Source organism: Watersipora subatra, chromosome 2 (genome assembly GCF_963576615.1).
Source record: "Watersipora subatra chromosome 2, tzWatSuba1.1, whole genome shotgun sequence".
Taxonomy (NCBI): Eukaryota; Metazoa; Bryozoa; class Gymnolaemata; order Cheilostomatida; family Watersiporidae; genus Watersipora; species Watersipora subatra.
Window position 1 is genome coordinate 24,637,122 of NC_088709.1, and position 6,000 is coordinate 24,643,121.

The following is a 6,000-nucleotide window of genomic DNA, read 5'->3' on the forward strand; positions in this document are numbered from 1 at the left end:
AACCAACTAACAGTCTTTCTGATTATCACTAATTTCTTTTAATTGCTATCAGTTTAAACACAATCGAGGAAAGCGATAATAACTCCGTTTTATATTTTGAGGAAGCAGCTTGTCGTCATTTAAAATACTTTTAGAATTTTTGGCTTTTGATTGTTATTGGATTAAAAAGATAGTTACTATCTATCTGATCAAAATATGATTAAACAAAGTTGATACCGTTTTAGCCTAAGTACAACATACACCTGATTAGCAAAGAAATGGCGCTGCAAACTTTCAATGCAGAAAGTGAAAGTCAACAAAACTGTTTGTGAAATGGTGAACTGTCTTTGAAAAACCACTGAACAAAATATATTAGTGAGTTTCTTACAACTAGTTGTCACTATGTTTAAAATAATAAAAATCGTTTTTTGTCTGAACTCAGTTCTAATGAAAAAAAAACGCTGGACAAAGTGAATACACCATTTATTGAAATTTATCTTTACATAAGGGAAAATAACTCTCATTGCTATTCAGTATCGTTACTGCACTCATAAAATACAGATCAATTACTAATAAACTACACACGCTCATATGACTATCACAGATTTGTGCTGTTTTTATGCACAACTCAATCTGAAACTTTAGTTGTACCACCACATCATTTGTATTTGCTCATTCAACAACTGAATACCAAATATAAAGAGTTTATTATTTAAAACTATGGAATTACTAATCACAGAAATTGTTTATGCAAGTTACAATTATGTTACAATTATGTTATCGTTAAAAATGATGTTAACAATAGTTATAAGAAAAAAATTCTATAAAACACATTCTAAGCCTAAAAAACGTATAATATATGAAATGAAGAAGGAAGTAATAATTTTAAATTTTTATTTATGCTTCTTTGAGAATATAGTTTTAATTAATGTTTAAACAAAGCCCATCTATAATCTGCTTCACATTGATTTATTTAAAAATAAACTGTTTGTTACGCTGCTTATTCAACATGCATGAGGTTTTTACAAAACTTTTGCCCTTCAACTTTGCATTTCAAATCACTCATTGAAACCATATTGACAATCATTAATGTCAAATTTATGATTATTGCGATAACATTTTTACTAATTTCAATACTTTATGTTATTCAATGTTTATTGCGTTTAAGAAAAATTTTACAAGTTATAAAGTTATTTGTTAGACTTGTTTAGACAATTATTTTAGGTTGATCTGCTTCCTGTATACGTGGCAATGCGTCATTATTAATGGGTAGATGTGTAGATATTGTATTTTGTCTGCAGTACCAATAAGAAGATGCACATAACACATGTAATACAAATGAAACTCAGAAATTTATTAATCAAATTTGCAAGATTTTAGGGTATAAAAAACTGTTAAAGAAAGAATACCTCAAGATAGGCCTCTTTACAGCTGATAAAAGTAAATACTGCGTGAAAAGTAAATGAACCACACAAAATCAGAACTAACATAATAATTGTGAAGCTATCATGAAGTAAAAATAAAATTTTGAATATGAATTAACATAAAATAGTGGTGCCACATCGTGGAAGGTCTTTTTCACACAACTCACTGATTAGTCACCTAAGTGACTCATACAGAGAGTACATAAAAATAGTATAATATTATAAAATAACTGTCAACCATTGAGTCACTCAGAAGTAGAGTTAGTTATAACTCAACATGAAGAGAGTTCCTGGTAAAACAGAAGGACTTTCAGAGTTTTTACACTCATCACCAACTTCAGATGATGTCTTCAGAAGTTTCATTTCAATTTGACCATTCCTATTATGAACAGCGTGAAGAAGAGATCTATGGTAAATTCCCCCATCTCTCTCAACAAGCATCATTTGTACAAACTGTGGTTTCTCAACTACCTCCATGTCTCCACACAATGGAGGGTATCGCTTAAGCATGAAATGTGCAGCACTTCGGTCATCAGCCATCTAAAATAGTCTATTTTTCTCATAGAAAATCATCTTTTAAAAAGGCTAAGTTTACAATTTTGTTTTATAAATTATTCCCCATAAACATCGGACATTATATCAGCTATTATATTGCATCACAAGGTGCAAAGAATTTGTACCTTTGCAACAATCTCATCACCCTGTCTAACCAGCCTTTCAGTTTCACCCAATGAATGCCAGGCTTCAGAGTTAGCCTTGATTCCACGACGAGTAATGAAAGTCACAAGCGAATCATAATGAGACCAAGGGCAAACCAGGAGATCTACAAAATACATATGTAAGTAAAATGTAAAGTCATGGTTAACCAAGTCATATAACATCTTTGTTTTTGGTAATAAAATTTTCAAGAAACAATAATACTTGCAAATAAATAATATAATAAGATAAGAACATGGTATTAATGTATTTTGTAATTATTTCGTGGCTGAACTAGTCAGCAGATTTGGAGTAACTTGACTTACTGTCCACAATACTCTGTCTGTTTCTGATCTTTAAGAGACGTACACTAGTACTTCCACTTTTGACATTTAGGAATCCATTTCCAAGGTAGCTGAAGATGGTCAAGTTGCTTCCAAACACAGGCTGAATAATATATGAAGAAAATTAATAAAACTTGCCAGGTATCATAAAGTCAGCTCTTGCTTTGAGATTAAGCACCAAAAATACATATACCAAAAACTATAATGTTGACAGCTGATTAAATTAAACAAAAACAATAACAGTCCTATTAGCATTCACATACATGTAAACACACATACCATTTTTAGCAGCAGCTTAGATCTTTTTGTGCGCTTAGAATATAAAAACAATTTATTATGTTAATTAGCATTTATTAAATTACATTTTAAACATTAAATTGCATACAATTAGGTTAAATTTCCATGTGTTATTTCATGATTATTGACCTTTTATATGATTTCAATACAAAGCTCACCTTTCTAATCATCTGTTGATTAGCCTCAGCATTGATGTCTTTCATAGAGACCCCCCATCATAGCTCCCTAACTGTGAGTCTACAGGCGTTGCTCCTACCTTAAAGAGTGCCACTCCACACAGAAGAAATACACAAACTGACTAAAATGTAAAATAAATGTTATATGAGCCAGTGTCTGAAAGGCAAGTAATGCAACACCCAAAATCACACATAAAACAAATGTACTGTTTTAGTGTAAACACATTTTTGAGAGTGTCTTGTTTTCTTAACAGCTAATAGCTATATACAAATATAAATAACTATACCTAAAAGTTAAAAAGCAAGTTTTTTATAGTAGGCATAGAATTATACAAGACGTAGACAAACCTCTAGTTCTGACATTTTAATAGAAAAATATAACTGTTTTGTTATGCTGCTAGTCTGTTCCCTTATGAGTCCGGATAGAACTGTGATGTCTGTCACACCACTCAACTCTTTTTATACATTTCGTATAAGGAAGAACTTAAGAGGGACTTCATCTGATCTTAAAATTTTAGGTAGTTATGGATGGAAAATCCGTGAGTAAAGTTTTTAACATATCGATAGAGCAGTGTGACTTGGATCCAACCAATCAGAATAGAATTAAATTAAATGATAGTCCCATTGTAGTAGCTGCTAATGAAAGGCTACAAATTAAAACTATGTAAACTGTTTTAAAGAATATGAGTCAGTCAACTTTTAAACTGACCAGTCAATATACAGCTCAGTTAAGCCTTTGAAGGATATTTATAAATAAGAGATCATAATGTAGCGCTGTGAAATTCATCTGGGAAACTATAAGTAGGTCGGAGTATCCAAATTAGAGAGACCATGTAAATTCAATAAAAATTTTTAAGAGATCAAAACCGTAATATACGCTGTCCAGAAATTTGCCTTGTAAATTGGGAAATCTTTGTTATAAGTAAATTCCTTTTATTGAAGGTTTATGTTTATTTACCTTTCTTCAAATAAAAGTTATCAGCTCAGGAAGCTTGCATAGTTATGATTTTAAATTATGGTAAATCGAACTAAAGATCAAAATTTTATTTGAAAAAAAATTCAACTTCACAAACGTTATAGTTATCTACTAACCAAGATGACATAATTTCATTGCATCACTCTTTTACCAGCCAAAGATACTTCAAATACATCAATCACATCATGTATCGTGTAAATAAATTCTCACTGCTGGTTACACACTTGTCCGGACATGCCTTAAGAGTATAGTTAAAATTGGACCAACTAGTACAATGGCAAGTTCCATGCACTGTGAGAGATTGTCATGGGTAATGAGCATATAACAAACTATTCCATAAGGTGGCATAGCAACTGAGTGGTGGAGTGATTAGAGCAAGGGACTAGAATTAGAGCACCAAAGTTCAATCCCTGTGTGAAGTGATTTTTTTCTTATCTTAGCGTGGCTTCAAACAGACATATGGACACTGCTCTTATTATAGTGAAGATTGAAACCATTTACTTCAAAAGAAGTAGATAGGAAATTTTTTATCAAAAAAGTTTTTTCCTCAAGCATTAACATCCAGTATCGCAATACAATTATTTAGTATTTGCTCTCCGCAGTACTACAGTAAGAGTAAATGTACGACTGCAACGCATGGCTACTTTTAAATACTCTCTTAGGTAGATAAGTGATGTTTGTAATGTAATGTAATCAATGTATTATGCATGTAAGAGGCTAATTTATGTACATGAAAACACTCTTCAAATTATGTGTGACATTTTATTGCCTAATACTAATACAAGAATGATGTATATGAGTAGAGAAAAATAATTATTTGTAATTTTGAACAACTCATTTCATGGTGTACCAAAATTATCCTTCGTAAATCATGTTATGTTTACTGTCTCAAAACTACTTCTAGAGCTACTATTTTTACCACAGCTTGACTGACTATATTCTATGCTCTTTGGCAGTTACTATCTCGCAGTCACATAGAGCCAAACATTTTATTAACATTCATTAGAATTACTTTTGATGTGTACCATTTTCCTTTCTCTGAGTTATATAAAACTCGTTACTCATTATCCCCATTGTTGACATAAGTTTGATTAACACATCTTATTCCTTTTTGCAGTTAATATTTCTTTATTCTATCATTTCAAACGATTGTTTTATAAATATCTACGTAAAGGTTTCTTTCTGTTGATAGCCTTATTTTTTATCATTGGGTTAAATGAAGCCAATTACTCAGTATCTATGTTAGATGTAAACAATGATGTCTGCTTTGTAGTTACATCCCATAATAAGTCTACTGCATGTGTTCGTTTCATTGTATATCAAGCATTGCGATTACAGTCATTTCTTACTAGAAATGTTGCGCTATCATAAATACGTTTGTATAAATAGCATCAAATCTGACATAATGCTGAGCGGTTTTCTATAACTACCAAAATAAGAAATTGTCCAATCATTAATCTTTTAACTTTTTATTGTTTTTAGACAATGCTGTGCCACGAAGAAAAGCTGCAGGTGTTTATTTAACAGTTCAACCCTAAAGCGACTTCTATTTTTATACTTGAAACTCTTTGGAGTAAAAAATAATCTCGAACTGTTTTTAACCAATAAATATTCTATTTTTTACTCGTCGAGCGCCTCCTTAAAATAAAGTTTTGTGAGAATAATTTTATAGACAGTTATGTGCAATGATTTAAACTTTCTTTAGCACGTGGTTGATGTACTGAAAAACCTCTATTTGAATGCCACCTCTATTTGAATGTCATATCTAGTAGAAAAGAGAAATGTTGAAAATTATAGCGCAATTCTTTAGCTAAATGCCTACTCTGTTTGACAGCAACTTTGACATTCTTTCATATTTACAAACACATAACAAATTTTGATCAGTACAAAAGGTATCCACAAAAAAACCTAGTGGTAACTTCTCGGTCTTATCGATAACAGCTAATTCTTTCATTGTTTCTTGATTGATTGCCATGGTTTTAGTGATAGTGTATCTGAGAGGATTGATTATCGCAATCATCAGGACTACACTCTGATTCAACGTTACGAAAATATTCATCTGATCCATTGTCTTCAGACGCATGTATTATGTTGTCTACAATGTTTAA